An 18446-nucleotide genomic window follows, 5' to 3' on the forward strand; every position below is an offset into this window, starting at 1 on the left:
GTGAGGCTTCCTGGAGGCAGCGCGGCCGCACAGCCCCACCTGCAGTCCGAGAGGCGAACGGCAGGCGCGGCGCCCGCCCGCCCGCGGCCCCACCCCGCCCCGCCCGCCCGCGGCGGCCCGACGGCCGCACCACGCACCGGCCCGCAGGCCCGACGGCCGGCGCGCGGGCTCCCCGCCCGGCCCCGCGGCCGCACTCCGCCGAGACACTCGGCTACCGAAAGTCTCGTCCTGCCCGGGGCTCCGCCCGGCCCGCGCCGCAGCACGGCCGCCCGGGCTGGCGAGCAAGGGCCTGGCTGGGCAGTGTGCTGCCCGGCGACCTCGGCCACGCCGCCCGCCCTCGGCCCGGCGCCCCGGCGCGGTCGCTTCTGCCGCGTTAGGTCCGTGGCCAGAGATGTGGGTTATTTTTTGAAGGCAGCTGTAACTCACGTGTTTGGTTTTAAATGGAATACATACTTCCAGTATAGAAATACAGTTCGGTAAATCCCGGTAGGCAGCCACTTAGCATCTTCCATGATGAGTTTATTAAAGTAAATCTTTTTTTTTTTTTTTTTTTTTTTTTGGAGACAGAGTCTCGCTTTGTTGCCTAGGCTAGAATGAGTGCCGTGGCGTCAGCCTAGCTCACAGCAACCTCAAACTCCTGGGCTCAAGCAATCCTTCTGCCTCAGCCTCCCAAGTGGCTGGGACTACAGGCATGCGCCACCATGCCCGGCTAATTTTTTCTATATATATTAGTTGGCCAATTAATTTCTTTCTATTTATAGTAGAGACGGGGTCTCGCTCTTGCTCAGGCTGGTTTCGAACTCCTGACCTCGAGCAATCCGCCCGCCTCGGCCTCCCAGAGAGCTAGGATTACAGGCGTGAGCCACCGCGCCCGGCCTAAAGTAAATCTTTTTTTAATGGGATGAACAACACAACACAATACCATCATTTAAAATTATTTTATTGAACTTGGTAGGGAAAGATGCTCATGATATTTTAAGAGAAGCAGCCTGTCCAGAATGATCCCATTTTTGTTTTATAATAATATGTACGTATATATTCTCCTATAGAATGTGCACATACATATAAGCAAAAACAGAATCCCGTATACATAATGTTTATATCTAACACTATATACTGTGTATATGTAATGTTTAGACAAGTTTGGAAGCAGATACATCAACATATAATCTAAGTAGTTTTCTTTAATAGAGAGACCACAGGCCATGGTCATGCATTTTCTAACATTTTTTCAATTCACTTTTTTATTTTACAATAACAAGAACAGCATTTTTAAATAACGAGAGAAAAATAAATTAAATTTTTGAATTCTGTAAGAGGTGAACCAGAGCAAGCAGATGGAAGGCGCCTGAGATGCAGCCTCCCTGTGGTCACAAAGATGCATTGCCTTGCAGAGCTGCGGCTCCTAAGTGGGACTCCTTCCAAAAGGAGGAACCTGCACACCACCTGCTGCGGAGTCTCTTTTGGGCTTGCCAGCTCTAGATCTGGGGTCAATATTCTCCCTCTTCTCTTCTTCAGCCCAGGGGATCAGTTGGTTGCATTCTTCTTTATGGAACTGCCCCAGGAGTTGTCATGGGGGAAGACCTTATTCATATTGTTTCCAGTCTGCTCCCTGCGCCTGACTTTCCTCTTCACTGATCTAACCTAGCTGCTTTATTTTTATTTAATTTATTTTTTATTTTTTTTTAAAATGCTATCATTAAGGATATAATTTATTTTTGAGAGACAGTCACACTCTGTCACACTGGCTAGAGTGAGTGGTGCAATCATAGCTCACTGCAATTGAGCAGTGAAAACTCAAATTCCTGGGCTCAAGGGATCCTCAGACTTCCAAAGTGCTGGGATTATAGGCATGAGCAACTGCACTCCGCCTAACCTAGCTGTTTCTGATGCCTCCCAGCTCTCAGGGATTACCCCCCTCCCAATCATGTTTTATAGCTATTTCCTGCTTGGAGCCCTCGGCATCATTTTGGAGTAAATCCCTGAAAGGGTAAAAAGGCAACATACTCATCCCATGGATTATAGGGGACTCTTTCCCTTGTCGTTTTCTTATTTTTTTCCTTTAGCCCTTCTTCCATGAGATTCCTTCCCCTCCCAAGTAACATACCCTCTGCCAGAGCTGGACCCATGTTTTGTGGGTATGAAGCTTACATAATTTGGGGGAACAGTATTAAGAAAAAAACCTCATAAAATTACAAATTTAAAAGTAGGTGCAGAACTGGTACAGGGGAGGCACTCTAAAGCCTAAGCTGCTTTCTGAGATTCATTGTAAAGTACTGGATTTTTTTTTAAAAAATAAGGCAGCAAGACATCAGAACATAGCCAAGCCTTGTCTAGGCTGGGACATGTGCACTGGGGGTGTCGTGGGGAGCACCGGGAATCAGAAAGCCTGCAGGTTCTGCTGTTAAATGGTTAAGGTCCTTGGGCAAGTCAGCCAGCCTCTCAGGGCTCTCCTTGCCTATGTAAACTGAGACTGGACTAGATCATTCTGTAAATGTCCCTGGGTCAGGCCTTCTTTTCACCACTAGCTTGCTTTGATACTGGACCCAGTTGAAGACCGCTGCCTCTTCTCTCACTGTGGCTTATTTACTGGTCACTGTGCATGTTAATTTGCTTACATTCTCGTGACCACCATGTGTTGGTCAGTCTCTCTCATGTTGCCTGGAAGAGCTGCTCCTGGATTACCTTGGAAAAGGGAGGCTTATTCCTGTTGAAGGAAACAGAGGTGTTATCTCCATGGTGATACAGGCTCTGGGGGAACTAGTGCTTCCATGACAGATGTGTCGCGTCCCTCCTGGAGCATGTGAGCAGCGGGATACGGTGCAGTCTGGGCGCGAATGACTATCTGTGTGTCCCCCAAAGGAATTCTCCCCAGAAGAGAGAATCTTATTGGATTGGTTCTTACCATTCAACACGGGGTGCCCCTTTTGAGCAGAGTAGAAAGCCAAGGCCCCCAGAGGTGTTGGAGGCCAGAACAGCAGTGTTAGCGTAACTGTCTGTACTTGACAAAAACTGTCAGCAATTTTATGTAGACAGAATTGCCTTGGGTTACATTCTTTCAAAGGAAGCTGTGGGGATGAGAAGTCTTTAAATTTCATGGGCCTCTTCCAGCACATGTCCCCATCGCCGACTCTGGCCCTTTGGGCTAGAGACTCCTTTGGGGCAAGGAACACAACTTGCTCACCTGTGTATTCCCCAAGACTAACAAACTGCCTAGCACACAACTGACAAAAAAATATGTGAGATGTGTGTGTGTGTGTGTGTGTGTGTGTATAACCTTTTTCAAACAGGGAAGACTTTATAGAATAGATAAAATTTGAGCTGGATCTTGAAGGATGGGCGGAGTTTTAATAGGCAGAGAGCATTTCATACCAGAGAGTGGTAGGAGAAGTACGAGCCAGGTCACAGCCTAGAAAAAAGTTGAGGCAGGAATGTACAAAGCATTTTAGGAGAAGGAGAGTGGTCTAGTCTGGCCAGGACTTTGCATAGCAAAGGAAAATAGGCTGAACCATACCATATAACACACTCAAACGCGAAGGCGCTTAAACTCTACTCAGGTTGAGGTGCTGGAGTTGCCAACTGTGGTGGAGCGGGAAGTGACCCAGATACGGCGCTGATAGGGAGACTCACCTGAAGGCAGCGTGAGGGTAAGAGATTAGTCAGGAGGCTACTGCAAGAGTCCAGGCAGGGGGTGAAGAAGGACCTGATGAAACGCAGCAGCAGTGGGAATGGAGGAAGGAACAGATTTGGGAGAGCTGTAAAAGATATGCAATAAGAGGGGGGCAACCAACTGGGTGTGTGGTTTATGTGAAGAAGAATTCCAAGACAGTGCTAAGGTGTTGAGCCTAAATGGAGGGAGACTGCACCCACAGCAGGAATAAAGTGATCAGAAGTAAGAGCATTTTTAGGAGTGTGCTTTAAAAAATGCACATTTGACACACTGAGTCAGATGTGCCAGGGCCATTCTTAGGTAGTAATTACCTAGTCTAGTTCTCTGACCAGCTCTATCAGAGTCTCTGGGGAAGCTTGTGAATGATATGGATTTCTGGATCACATCCCAGATCTACTGAATCAGAATCTCTAGGGGATGGGTCCTAAGTATTGTGGAAAACACTTATTTTATTTTTTTGAGACAGAGTCTCACTCTGTTGCCCGGGCTAGAGTGCCACGGCATCAGCCTAGCTCACAGCAACTCCTGGGCTCAGGCAATCTTCCTGACTCAGCCTCCTGAGTAGCTGGGGCTACAGGCATGTGCCACCATGCCCAGCTACATTTTTCTATATATTTTTAGTTGACTAGCTAATTTCTACTTTTTTTAGTAGAGATGGGAGTCTTGCTCTTGCTCAGGCTGGTCTCGAACTCCTGAGCTCAAACAATCCACCTGCCTTAGCCTCCCAGAGTGCTAGGATTACAGGTGTGAGCCACTGTGCCCGGCCTGAAAACACTTATTTTAAAAGAAGATCTATTTTTAACAGGTTCCTTATAGGAGTTGGGGTGATGGTGAGGGTGGAGCTCTGAAGATAGCCAAGTTTAGAAAACAACTCATTCTACCTTGCACTTGAGACAGGGATCTACTGCAAAGCATCTCTGGTAGCTAGCTATTCCTTCACCCTCCATTTTCAACCAGAAGGAAGGCAAACCTCCTTGGATTGCTATGCGAGGTCTTCCAGAGCCTTTCCCTCCATTCCTCACTACGGCTCAGCCTGTCCACACATGTGTTATAAGTGGGCATGAACATTTCCACTCCTGTGCCTTTCCTCATACTTATCCCTGCTCCTCTTGCCCACCTAAAGTTCTCCCATCTTTCCCAGACCGTCTCATGCCCTAATTCTTCCCATGAAGTCTTTTCATTCCAATCAAGCCTGCAGCAAAGTCTTCCCTGTCCCAACTCGAATAACTTTTATTATTGGTACCATTCATTCAGCACTAAGAGAAAGGTGACAGTGCGGGGTAAGATACAGTGTTCTAACTCATTCATAGACCATGCATTCCCTGAGAGCAGGGACTGTTCTTACTTCTCATCTCTCCTGCAGTATGTAACACAGGGTAGGTGTAGGGAACATAAAGTGATGACTTAGTACAAGCCTTAATTGATTGCTCGATGTGCTGTGATAAACTATGGTCCTGAGAATGATCCCTCTTGTCTCGTCTAATACCACTGTCACCTTACCCCCTCCACCCTTCTCCTGAGTGTTCTTGGAAAAAAAACTAAGTGTAGGTAGCCATGGAGCATCTGCAGCTTACCCAGAAGTAGCCTGGAAAGGCTGGCGAACATGAAGCCACCTGTCAACTCAGAGGATCGGAGCAGCAGGAAAAATGTGGTTCATACTGTATAGATGTAGGGGCTACTGATCCATGCACCCCACGGCTGTTTCATATACCTGGGCAGGCACAGCAGTGCGAGTGTGGATGGAACTTTGTTTTTCCCAGTTGTTCCTGAGGTCTGAGCTTTTCCCTTGGGACCAGACTGTTCAGGCTTAGGGCTTTCAAAAAGATGATGGTAGTCATTGCTGTTCACCAAATATTTTCAGTTGTCCTCCCTTGAGGAACATGGCTAGGTTGCACTTTCTGGTCTCTTCTGCTTGGGTTCAGCCACGTGACAAGTTCTGGTCAATGAGTTGTGCATGAAAATATATCATTTCTAGGCTGAGTATTTAACTACAGGTTGGGGCCCCCCAAAGATTTCTTTCTGTCTATTGTGGTGACCAGCAATACTCGAGAAGGCAGTTGCTGTGTTAGCCTGCATCCTGGAGGGAGGAGACATTGACTAGAATCCCTAGCAAACCCATAGTGAGCATGTAGCATGAGCAAGAAACTCTTTGCTGTAATAAGCCGCAAGATTTTGGGGTTGCTTGTTACCACAGCTTAATGAAGCTTATCCTGACTGATACAAAGGCTTGGTGAAAGTTGGCCAGGGATTGGGGCAGGTGTCCTCGAGCTCCGGGTGGTGTCTGTTCAAGCTCAGCTTCACATACACTGTCTGGGGGCTGCGACAGTGAATGTTACCCTGAAGCTGTTAGAGTAGCAAAGTGCCCTGGAGTCTCTCCCACAGAGCAAGAGCCAAGTCCCTGACAGGAATCCCTCAGCAAAAGTTGCAGAGGGGGATGGTTTTCAGGGCTCTGAGGACCTAGCCAGATCTTCTGCTGGGAGCTGGGAGACTCAGAGGCCTCTAGGAATGTCTGGCTGTAGACCAGGGCCTTGCAGAAATCCTACACCAGCGCACCCAAGGGCAGAGAAAAGTGAACGTGTGTCCTGTAGGTCTGGATGCTGCCTGAACTGGCCCTCAGCAAGCCAGAAGTTGTGCTGAATTGTCATACTTTAACAATCCATGTAAATCTTGTACTCTCCTTTATGAAACTCCATGGTCGTTTTAATTTTAAAAGATCGTTTTGACTTATTAACTACAAAAAAAGTTGATGACTGGATGCTTCAACACCCCTCTCTTGTGTACACACCCCCTCTCACTCTGGAGCTCCCTCCCAGGGTGTCTGTGCCTCTGAGAAGCACACCTACGGGCGTCTCAGGTGTTGCTGTGTTTCCACCATGACGACATCACCCTCAGCCAGCCTGGAGGTAAGATCCTGGTGTGGTATTAGAGAGCCAGGGGCAGAATGGGCATGTGGCAAATGTGTGCAGGAAGTTTTAGTGTCCTGATGTCCGTGACTGTCATTCATGCTTTCTAGAACCTTCTGTGGCCTCATTTATTCTGACATGCTGATGTCAAAACCTGCCTACAAGGGTGTCAGTGCCTGACAACGGCTCAGAAAGTGATCTGTTCCAGGGCCTCTGCATCTGCCCTGGGGTGAGAGCTTTGAGTCACCGCAATGAAGGACTGAACAACAAGGCCTTCCAGGCTCCCTTGGCAGAGTGACAGGCTCTGGGCCCGGACTCTCCAGGGCAGGAGTGAGGGCACTTGGACCAGCAGAGATGAGTACAGTGAAAGAATATAGTTGAGCCATACTTTAAGCAAACTCCAAATAAGGGAAAATCCAGATGTATATGAAACAAGCATTAGATTCTGGTTTTAGCTTTATTTTAAAAATTTAATAACTACAGTTATTGAATTTCCTCATAACTAAGATCTCCACAGCTTTTGAAAATAGTGTTCTAGATACAAAAATTATATTTCTCACCCTGTACATTCAGGAACCACTTATGTGCAAAACACAGCCCACCCCAGCAATGACATTATTAATTATAATAGAAGCAAGCTTATTACTCAGATTCTGACTCATATTTATAAGAGATTTTGAAGTTTATATGGCTGATCCTTGAGTCATCAATTGTGGATGACCTCACAATGAATACACTACTGCCTGATGACTTTCAGAGTAGAGGAAGCCTGTCACATCAGAGGCTAGTCAGATGCAATTAGGAATATTTTATAGGGACACCAAGTCCTTTCTAGCTTGGCTAGGGACAAAACCCACACAGCAGGAATTAGTCAACAAGTCTATACTGAATACTTACTGGGTCCTCAGTCCAGTGTTGGGTGTTGGGCATGAAGTGTATATAATCAAGGCAACCATATTTTCTAAATAAAAAAAAAAACCCAGGGTTTTAGCATAACAAATATTTTTTGTGTCACTTACTGGTGCTAAGAGATAGTCTGGATCTAATCTGGACCTCAAATACAAAAAAATCTGGGAAATTTTATATATTCACCTGGATAAGAGAGAATATCTGAAATTATAATTGTCCTAGGAAAACAGGTCATTTGTTCAAGAAAAACTGCCTAGGGTTAAGCTGCTGTCTTGCCTCAAGGAGCTCCCTGTCTAGTGGGAGGTGGATGTGCAAATCAACAACAATAAGGGGATGGATGTGAAAACAAAGTTCAGTAGAGTGAAGAGTGAGTGCTGATTCTTTCCCAGGAGTCACAGAAGGTTTCTCAAAGCAGGTAACTTGAGCTGAACAGAGAAGGATTAGTAAGAGTTTGCTAAGCACACAAGGTGGGTCAAGGAATGTTCAAGACAGGAAATAGAATGTAGGAAGCAAGTAGGAGTGGGGCCATGCACAGAAAGTGACAAGAAAATTCAGTGTGGTCAGAATGGTGAGTGATCATGGGATAGGATGAGTGGTGAGAGAGAAGGCTGAGATCAGATCCTAAGTAAGTTTGTACACCATGTTCACAAATTAGGTGCTCTTCTCTAAGTCAAGTGCTATCAAATCATTTTAGCTGCAAGCCCCTTTCTTCAAATAAAAACCCGAGAAGTGCAATATAGAAATCAGATCAATGAGAAACTGTCCTGTGTGGGGATGTGGGGGGTGGGGCAGGGTTCACAAGCCTTTTGACAGCTTGACCCTTCCCACGCCTCTACCAGAGGTCTCAGAAGATTTCCACAGAACACCCTTTGAAGATCATTGACTTATGAATCAGAGAGTAACTGATGGGCTTGAGCAGGGAGTATGAAATGGAAAAGCCATTTGGAAAGATTGCTCTTGAGGCTGTACGAATGCTGCTTGAAGGGGAGGGTGGCAAATGCCAAGAGGTAAGCACAAAAGTCCAGGGAGACACAGTGACAGGACAGACTGGAGCTCACAGCTGCCAAGAGAGGCCCTGATAAATACGCCATTCTTCCAGTTTGGACCCTTGCAGGGCTAGATCAGCTTCATGAAAACTGACATCCCATTTGGAATCTTATCCCTCCCAGATTGATCCACAGCGATCTGCTTCCTATGCTAACTGCCTGCCAGGAGGAAAAGTAAATTCTCTCTGGAAGAAGATAAAATCTTGTAGGGCGTGAAAATATCTCCACAAATCTTCATAGTGTCTGTCACTTGGTCAAAAGCAACCAAGCATGCAAAAAGATAAAACTGGGTAAAAATTAAGAGAAACACAGATAAGATATACAAATTCACAATAGAGCCACACAGTGAAGTTACCAGACGTGGACTTTCACTGTGATTTCATAAGTCTAAGTGTCATTAATAAATGACAAGATGGATAATTTCAATAGAGATTTGGATACAATAAAAAAGAATCAAACAGTAATTCTATAATACAAATAAATAACTTAGTAGATGGGTTTAACAGCAGAGTGGGCACAGCTGAAGCAAGAACTGACAAGCTGGAATAAAGGTCAGAAGAAAATATATAGACTGATGCACAGAGAGACAAAATAAGGAACAATGTAGAAAACCTAAAAGAAAATACGGGACATGGCAAAAGAGCCTAACATCTGTGTAACTGGAAACCCAGAAGGAGAAGAGAAAGAGAAAGAGGCAAGAGAAATACTTAGAGAGATAATGACCAATAATTTTCAAAACTAATGAATGAGGCAATCCACAACTGCAAGAAGAATGAAAAACTCCAATTAGAATAAGTAGAAAGGGAACTTTTTAATTTATCCTTGTGAATGGATAAATAAACTGTGGTACATCCAGACAATGGGATATTATTCAGCACTAAAAAGCAATGAGCTATCAAGCCATGAAAAGACATGGAGGAAACGTAAATGCATATTATTAAGTCAAAGAAGCCAATCTGAAAAGGAAGCATACAATATGATTCCAACTTTGCGACAATCTGGAAAAGACAAAACTATAGAGACAGTAAAAAGGTCAGGGGTTGTTGGGGTTGGGAGAAGGAGGGATGAACAGGTGGAGCACAGAGGATTTTTCAGGGCAGGGAAATGACTCTGTATGAGACTGTAATGGTGGATACATTTGCCTAAAGACAGAGAATATACAATACTATGAACTTTGGGGGATAATGATGTCAATATAGGTTCATCAGTTGTAACAAATGTACTCCTCTGGTGGGAGACATTAATAATTGGGAAGGTTGGCCAGTTGCTCTGGGAGGCTAGGTGGGAGAATCATTTGAGCTCAGGAGTTTGAGACCAGCCTGAGCACGAGTGAGATCCTGTCTCTACCAAAAAAAATAGAAAGAAATTAGCTGGACAACTAAAAATATTAGAAAAAATATTAGAAAAAATTAGCCAGGCATGGTGGCGCATGCCTGTAATCCCAGCTACTGTGGAGGCTGAGGCAGGAGAATTACTTGAGCCCAGGAATTTGAGGTTGCTGTGAGCTAGGCCAACGCCATGGCACTTGAGCCCAGGCGACAGAGTGAGACTCTGTCTCAAAAAAAAAAAAAAAAAAAATTGGGAAGGTTGTGGATATGTGAGTGCAGAGAGGTATATGGGAAATGTCTGTACCTTCTGCTCAATTTTACTGTGAACCTAAAACTACTCATAAAAAACAAAGTCTTTTTCTAACCCTTCTCCACAAAAAAAAGATGCCAAAACTCATCAGAGAAATACCTGAAACCCAAAGAAAGAAAGCAGATACTATAAATAGCCAGATAAAAAGGACATGTTCATTTCAAAGGAACATAAAATAAGACTGTCACTAACTTCTCAAAAGGAAATATGGAAGCCCAAGCCAACAGAATGACCCTTTAAACAAACTGAAAGAAAATAAGTGACAACTTAGAATTCTACACCCAATAAAAGTATCCATCAAACATGAAAATAAAAAAAAGATACTTCCAGACAAGCAAAAACAGACAATTTGTTAGCAGCACACAAAATAAAAAGGGGACTTTTTAAGGCAGAAGAAAAATGACCCAGATGGAAGCAGTTGGAAATGCAGAAAGGAATGAAGAGCAACAGAAAAAATAAGTATCTATATAAATCTATATTAATTTTAACTGTATAAACTAATAATTATGTTTTCAATCTTTAAATTATACGTAGAATTTGTCAAAACATGACAATATTAATAGAAAAGACAGAATAGAAGGTAAATAGACTTAACATGTTGTAAGATCCTTACACTGTCTGGGAATTGTTAAGAATTTTATTAGGCTGGGTGCTGTGGTTCACCCTGTAATCCCAGCACTTTGGGAGGTTGAGGCAGGAGGATAGCTTGAGGCCAGGAGTTTCAGACTAGCCTGGGTAACACAGCGAGACCCTTTTTCTATTAAAAAAAAAAAAATAGGTGGGTGTGGTGGCTTGTGTCTATAGTCCCAGCTACTTGGGAGGCTGAGGCAGGAGGGCTGCTCAGGTCCAGGAGTTTGAGGTTGCTGGGAGCTATGAAGACGGCACTGCACTCCAGCCTGGGCAACAGAGCTAGACCCTGTCTCTAAACAAAACAAAACAAAACAACAATAGTTAAACCAATGTTTTAATCAATGTGTAATATTTTACATATTTATGGGGGCACATGTGAGTGCTTTTTACACACAGAATGTATAATGATCAAGTCAGGCTATTTGGAGTATCCATGCCCTTGAGTATTTATCCCTTCTATATGTTGGTAGTATTCCAAATCCCCTCTTCTAGTTACTTTGAAATATATAATATTTTGTTGCCAACTTTAGTTACCCCGCTCCCCCCGGAGTGTTTTGGTTTTTCTAAGTATAAGATAATGCCATCTTCAAAGAGGGACAATTTGACTTCCTCTTTAGCAATTTAGATGACTTTTAATTCCTTCTCTTGCCTGATTGAAGAGTAGTAATTTAAAGAAGATTTTAGTTAAGTCATGGTTGCATGTTGTAATATCTAAACATTAATAGTAAAAATATATTAGTTTCCTAGGCCTTCTGGATCAAATTACCATAACTTGGGGGGCTTAAAACAGAAAATTATTCTCTTATAGTTCATGAGGCCAGAAGGCCAAAATCAAGGTGCTGGCAGGGCATGCTCCCTTCGAAGGTTCCAGGGGAGGATTCTTTCTTGTTTCTTCCAGCTTCTGGTGGCTCCTTGGCTTGTGGCCTCATTATTTTCTGCTTCTGTCTTCATATGACCTTATCTATGTGTCTGTATGTCCTTTCCTGTCTCTTATAAGGGAACACTCATTGGATTTACAACCCGCTCTAATCCTTTCTTTAATTACATCTACAGAAACCATATTTCCAAATAAGGTCACATTCTGAGGTTCTGGATGGACATAAAGTTTGGGGGGACTCTATTCAACCTACTAAATAACGAACAAAGAAGGCAAAAAAAGGAGACAAACGGGAACACAGAAGAAGTGAGAAATGAAAAACAAATAATAATAATAATAGATATAAAATCATATATGTCAGTTATTAAATGAAAATGGAGGAAATAATTAAAAAATAAAAATTTCCAAAATTAGAATAAAATCTCTGAACAATAAAATTATAAGAGACATATGAAGATGTATAAAGTAAAAGAATGGGAAAAACCTAACAGAAAGTAGGTAAAGTCATACTCATAACCCACAAATTATATTTTAAGCAAGAAGCGTTCCTAGAGATAAAGAGATACATTTCATAATGACACCGAGGTCAACCCAACAGAAACATATAATAAATTAAAAATTTGTTTTGCCCATTTTGATTGAGCTTTTAATATTTCTTTCAGGAACAAAACAATATATTGCAACTTATAAAATGAAAAGGTAAAATCAATATGACAAAGTATTTAAAAATGAAGAAGGCTATGACAAAATTTTGAGAATTCATCAATACAGGGATGTTTTGTCATTCAATGAGAAATGCAACTCAATATTTTATTCAGTTTATTTTGGAACAGCTCTCTTTGACTGACAGTCAATACTCAAACATCACCAAATTATTAATTTTTTAAATAAGATGTTTTTTCTTAATTAAATTTTCATATATGAAGAAAAGTAATACATTGGACAAGTTATCTAGTCTCTGGCTTATGTGGATTTATAACCGCTTTCAACAGTTACTGAAATCTCTTTTCAAAGATAATCTTCACACTAACTTACGTTTGACTATACAACAGAATGAGGACATCCACAAATCTGGCATTCTCAAAACAGCACAGAAGTACTAAATGTAACGTTGCAAAGTAACTTATTTTCTCTAAGACTTCACTAAAAAATTCCAAGCAGCACAATGAAAAATTTCAAGTTCCTGGTGGTCATCCTAAGAATTCTCTGATTTTTTTCTTTGCTTCTTTGTTTTCCTTTTTTATTTCAATTACTCATTCAATTTCTTCAGCACTAAACATCTTTGAGGGTTGATTTCTTATCATAGCAAGTTCAATTTTTTTTTTTATCAGACTGGACAACTTTTAGCAAAGGTCTTATTGATGATTTGATGGCTTCATTGTCCTTTGCTATAGCATCTTCTGTGTAATTCTTTTCCAGAAATTCTTGAACAGTTTTAGCACTTTGGCCTATTGCATTTGCCTTCCAAGCATGGTAAGTGCCAGAGGGATCTGTCTGATACAATCTTGGAATGTCATCATCATCAAAACCTACAATTAAGGCAGAAATACCAAAGGTATTTGTTCATTGCTCTGGGTATGTTTTTGCTGTAAAGTTGCTATGAAGTAATTTATTCATTCTTCAGTGATTGAGCCCTCAACTGTAAGCTCTGCAGGCCGCATGGGCTCTGTTTGTTACTACTCTCCCATCAGCAGTCAGTCCTGCAAAAGCCATGCAGACCTGGTCATCAAGTGCACACATTTTCCTCACAGCTCTTTCATCCTGAAGCTTGGCAACAGAGCTTTTTCTACCCCAATCACAGCTACATTGGTGCCCCGAATTCCAACCACAGTGGGTCCTTTCTTCACCTCTTCCTGGGCACGTTCCACTTGGAAAAAGTGTCCGTCTGTGGAGCGATTGCCCCTTTATACCCATACGCCATTGCATGGGGATACAACAATTCCAATCCAGCTTCCCATGCTCCAGCTTTTAATGCTGCAGCTGAGCCAAATTTAAATATATATGCACTGAATATCACAGTCTCAAAGTAGATAAAGCAAGAATTAAGGGAGCTAAAAGAAAAAGCATTCAAATATATAATCATAGTGAGTGATTTTAATAATCTCTTTCTGGCCAGGCGCAGTGGCTCACGCCTATAATCCTAGCAGTTTGGGAGGCCAAGGTGGGAGGATCACTTGAAGCCAGGAGTTTGAGGCTGCAGTAGACTATGATCCATCATTGTATTCTAGCTGAGGTGACAGGCTGAGACACTGTCTCTAAAATATGTGTGTGTGTGTGTATAATGGGAAATTTTCCAAATATTTAGAAATTAAACAATACGGTTCTAAGTAGCTCACAGAGACTAGAAAATACTTTGAAATAAATGTTAATGAAAATAGAATATAGGTCGGGCGTGGTGTAATCCTAGCACTCTGGGAGGCCGAGGCGGGCAGATTGCTAGAGGTCAGGAGTTTAAAACTAGCCTGAGCAAGAGCGAGAACCCATCTCTACTATAAATAGAAACAAATTAATTGGCCAACTACTATATATATAGAAAAAATTAGCCGGGCATGGTGGCACATGCCTGCAGTCCCAGACACTCGGGAGGCTTGAGCCCAGGAGTTTGAGGTTGCTTAGAGCTAGGCTGATGCCACGGCACTCACTCTAGCCTGGGCAACAAACCAAGACTCTGTCTCAAAAAAAAAAAAAAAAAAAAAGAAAAAGAAAAAGAAAAAGAAAATAGAATATATGCAAAGTTTGCACATTACAGCTCAAACCATGCTTAAATGGGAATTTAAAGCCTTAAATTTACATATTAGAAAGGAAGAAAGGCTGAAAAATCAGTGACATAAATAGCTATTTCAAGAAATTAGAAAAAGAACCAAATTAAACCCAAAGAATGTAGAAGAAATGAGATAACAAAGATAAAAGAAATCAAATGTTCATAGATAGGATCAATAAAGTCAAAGTTAGTCAGTGAAAAAAACTTAACAGAATCAATAAAGCATTAGCTAGACTGATCCACAGAAAGAGAAAAAAGGCATGTATAGCCAATATTAGAAATAATAAAATGAAAGAGCACTTCAGATCCTAGAGACAGCAAAGAGATAAAATAGGGCTGTTGTGAACACCTTCATGCCAATACACCTGAAAAATTAGGTGAAATTTTTGAGGAAGTTTTCAAATTGCTTGAAGAACATAATTTACTAAAACTGATCAAAACAAAATTTTATATCTATTAATTAGATTATATAACTAAAAACCTTCCCAGAAAGAAAACTTGAGTCTCAGATGGCCTCCCTGGTGTAACCCTCCAAACATATAAAGACCTAATACTAATCTTATATATAATCTTTCAGAGAATTACAAAAATAGGAAACATTTTCCAACATATTTTATGAGGCCAATATATCATTTATATTAAAACCTGATAAAGAAAAGAGAAGAAAATTATAGGCCAATATCTGTTGTGAAATAGATGAAAATATCCTAAACAAAATATTAACATATGTAGCCAACAATATCTAAAAGCATAAACATCATGACTGTTAAATTATGCCCCGGCTGATAGACAAAATGGACTCCCCATGGCTAACTGAGGTGCCCAAAGTTAGAACAGAACCAGGCAGCCATGGCTGGATAGGAGAGTGGTCACTGTACTCTATGTTCTCAGAAAGATGTTGTAAAGTTGTCACATGACCTACCTCCAATCGAGCCAAACCAATTCCTGTTGTTTGTGCCAAGATAAATTGCATCAGGAATCCTCCCTAACCCCCACCAGCCATTTGAATGACATATCTAACAGAGACTTCTGGTTTGGGGCTTGGAAACCAACCAATCAGAGTTCATCTACCCTGGCCAATTGGGGCTCGGCTATATTGACCAATCAGGGCTGAGCTATCTCAACCAATCAAAACTCATCTGTGTCAGCAAATCAGAACTAAGCAAGTTTCAACTCTTCATTTGCATGAATGGACCTGATTGGGAACCTAGGTAGGTGAGAACTTTTGCTGTAAAACGTGAGCCTTCCCTTTGTTCTCTGGAATGCACCTTCTTTGCACCTGAAGACTGCATCTCCCTGGTTTGCAAACTGCTCTCTGGAATAAAGTCTCTTTCCTCCAGATTCCTTTTCAGAGAATTTTTGTTTATATGATCAGTCAGATTTATTCCAGGAATTCAAGGTTGGTTTGAATATCAATTAATATAATCCATTACCTTAACATAATAAGGAAGAATCATACAATCATGTTAATAGATACAGAAATAGCATTTGAAAAATTCAACATTTATTCGTGATTAAAACACTTAGCATAATATGGATAGAAAGTATAGTTTCCAATGAGGGTTGTAACGAATAGCCATGGACTTGGTGGCTTAAAACAACACATTTTTTTTTTTTTTTTTTTTTAGACTAGTCAAGTGCAGTAGTGAGGAGGGGGGAAAGTAGTAGAACAAGGAGTTCAATCTGTAACTGACTGTGAACAATCACGTGAGATAACTCACTACCTTCGGACCAGCCAAAACAACACATTTTTTATTTTACAGTTCCATAAGTCAGAAGTACAAATTCAGTCTCACTGGGCCTAAATTAAGGTGTAGGCAAGGCCACATTCTCTCCTCCACAGGCTCTAGGGGAGAATCCATTCCTTGCCTCTTCTAATTTCTGGTGGCTGCTGGCATTTCTGGGCTTGTGGCCACTTCGCTCCAATCTTAGCCTCTGTGGTCATATCTGTCCCTGTCCCTGTCAAATCATTTTCTGTCCCTGTCAAATCTCTCTTTGCCTCTATCTTACATAAACACTTCTCATTGCATTTGGGGCCCATATGAATAATCCAGGATAAGCTCTCCATTTCAAGATATTTAATCACATTTGCAAAGACCCTTTTCCCATATAAGGTAACAGTTATAGGTTCCAGGGATTAGGGCCTCCCATCTTTGGGGGCCATTATCCAGCCTACTATAGAAGACAACCTTGTTAATCTCATAAAGGATATTATAAAACCTCTATAGGAAGCCTTACACTTAATGAGGAAATATTGGAAGGTTTTGCTTTGAAACAGGAAAAAAAAAGAAATAATACCCAGAGTCACCACTTTTATTTGAATATGTTTTCAAGGTCCTGTTGGCCAGTGCAGTAAGGAAAGAAATGGGAATGAAAATCGTGAATGGTAAGAATGGAAGAAATAAGTTTGTCATTATTCACAAACAATACTATTGTGTGTGTAGAAAATCTAAAAGAATATACAGATTAACTATTAGAATTAATAAGTGAATTTGGTAGGTCATTGGATATAAGATGAAACTGCAAAAATCCATTCTATTTATATATAACAAAAATAAAAAAGTTAGAAAAATTTAAAATATTAATAATTATACTTGCAACATTAATAAATCAACTACTGAGGAATAAAAATAAAGTTGTGCAAAATCTCTACACAGGAAAAAACAAAGGTGGGATATACTAAGTTGAAATTAATGGAATGAAGGACTAAACCTGGTAGTAATAACAGTTCTTCCCTCATATTCATCTATATTCAGAGTGATCTCAACCAAAATCACATAATGATATGGTGATTCTAAAATTTTTATGGACATTTAAAAGGCCAATAACATCAACACACTCGTGAAGAAGGAGAACAAAGTTAGAGGGATTTGCTAGATATGCTCTATATAGTAATTAAGGCTATAATAATTGGTGTGGCATTGATGCATGGGTAAATATATAGATCAATGGGACAGAATAAAAGGTCCAGAAATAGACCCACATCTATATGGGCACCTGATTTATAGGAAACTTGGTGCTGCATAGTTATGGGAGAAAGAATGGTTTTTCCAATCAATGATGCTGCTTTAGTTGGATAACCATATAGAAAAAAGGTTTAGACTCTTACACTGTACAGCTCTCTAAACTCTGAAAGTTTAGACACCAGGAATTCAGTCTAAATATTAGATTCTTGATAGATTGTAGCTCTGAATGTAAAAAATAAGACAATGTGCTTCTGAAAGAAAACATAAAATAATATCTTTGTGACCTTGTGAAAAAAGTAAAGATTTATTAAAGAGAACACACACAAAAAAAATGAAGGAAAAGATCGATAAATCAGACCATTGTAGTTTAGAATTCTGCTCATCAAAGGACATTAAGAAGCTAAAGGTCAAAAAGAAGATATGTGAAATGTGTACAAAATTAACAAAATCTGTATCTTGGGCCAAGATGGCAGACTAGAAGCACCCTACACAGGCCACTCTCACAGAGGATCAAAAGTGGTGAGTAGATATTCACTTTTGGATTTATTGTTTAGGAGTAAGCATTGAGAATCAACAGAGAGGTGATGGGGGGCACCCAAAGTGAAGGAGAGGGAAGTAGAGCAACCCTCTCAGCAGGATCAGAGTTACCCAGGCAAGGTGCCCACATATGGGGAAGAGACAGAGGAGCAAACCCTAGGGCTCGAAATTCCCCCCATGGACATTACAACTGGAGCTGAAACAGGGTCTTTCCCCTGCAAGCAGGCCTCCAGTCTGTCACAGGAAGCTGACTAGAGACTGTGCAGCAGCATCACTCTGGAAAGAAGGCACAGCAGGGGCCTGCTGGTTCCCAAACCCTGGGCACTTTGGGTGGTGCCATTTTGAGTTCCCAGCCCCAGAGTGCTGTATCTACCCGGGGAACAGATCCATTGCTGCCATTGCCCCATCACCCCTGCCATGCCAGGGAGGGAACACAGAGGCTGGGCACTCTTGTGTGGCATGTGGGTGGGTTTTGCATGCCCCTACTGCCACCAGGGGCAGGCAAAGCA

The 18446-nt window shown here is 41.6% G+C and overlaps 1 pseudogene; it reads right to left on the minus strand.

The window, feature by feature from the left end:
* Positions 1–12177: 12177 nt before the first annotated feature.
* LOC105883118 (proteasome subunit alpha type-7-like pseudogene) lies at positions 12178–13577 on the minus strand (annotated as a pseudogene).
* Between the last annotated feature and the right edge of the window lie 4869 nt (positions 13578–18446).

Source organism: Microcebus murinus, chromosome 9 (assembly GCF_040939455.1).
Source record: "Microcebus murinus isolate Inina chromosome 9, M.murinus_Inina_mat1.0, whole genome shotgun sequence".
NCBI classification, from domain to species: Eukaryota; Metazoa; Chordata; class Mammalia; order Primates; family Cheirogaleidae; genus Microcebus; species Microcebus murinus.